Below are 810 nucleotides of genomic sequence, written 5' to 3'. Positions count from 1 at the left end.
GTACATACTTGTTTGAAATACATGCGCGGAACTCGATGTCTTATATACCTGTCTCTTATACACATCTAGATGTGTATAAGAGACAGGTCCCACTCCCATCGGATGATCGGATAGTGAAGAAAATTTCTAAAGAATCTCTTCTTTGCCACTATGAATTCTTATGATCTCGCTCATGACACTTGCTACCTTCTAATATGTTGATTGATTAAATTATTGAGGATATACTTGGTTTGTATTTGTACAAAAAATCATTGGTTTCTCTGTCTCAGACACTGGACAGTAACCGCAAAATGCAGAGCGTATGGCGAACAATCCATCGTGAAAGTGTCGCGGAGAATCGTCTTCCGTATTTCCGTAAATGATATAATTTTAAGATTTGAGTATAAGAATGTTTTCGATTCGAGCAGTGATGAAAAATGTCATTACTCTACCATAACTTAAATCACACTTTGCGGGCTTAGAAAAAAATAAAAGTAAATTTCTCCGTTATTTTTTTTTGTTTGATTTTCATCTTGTATAAGCGTAAGCATTTTCCCAAACGCATTTAGTGCAATATGGCGTGAAATGCTGAAATGAAACAAGATGATAAATGATATACAGAAGTCATTATTTTGCTCCTTATTTATCGCTTATTTTTTCACAGTACCTTAAACGGCACTACTTATAGCTGGGTCTAGTATTGCAGGGAGTGCAATTTAATACGGCAGTGTCAACGCCATGCCTAGTCTGTCGCCTATTATAGTAGGGCAACATGGGGCAGCGCGCCTCCCCCTTTTTTTAAACTAAATTTTTGATGAAGTTTTAATTGAT

Source organism: Hyalella azteca, unplaced genomic scaffold (genome assembly GCF_000764305.2).
Source record: "Hyalella azteca isolate HAZT.00-mixed unplaced genomic scaffold, Hazt_2.0.2 contig14484, whole genome shotgun sequence".
Taxonomy (NCBI): domain Eukaryota; kingdom Metazoa; phylum Arthropoda; class Malacostraca; order Amphipoda; family Hyalellidae; genus Hyalella; species Hyalella azteca.
The sequence above is the reverse complement of the archived record's forward strand: the minus strand, read 5'-3'. Positions refer to the sequence as shown.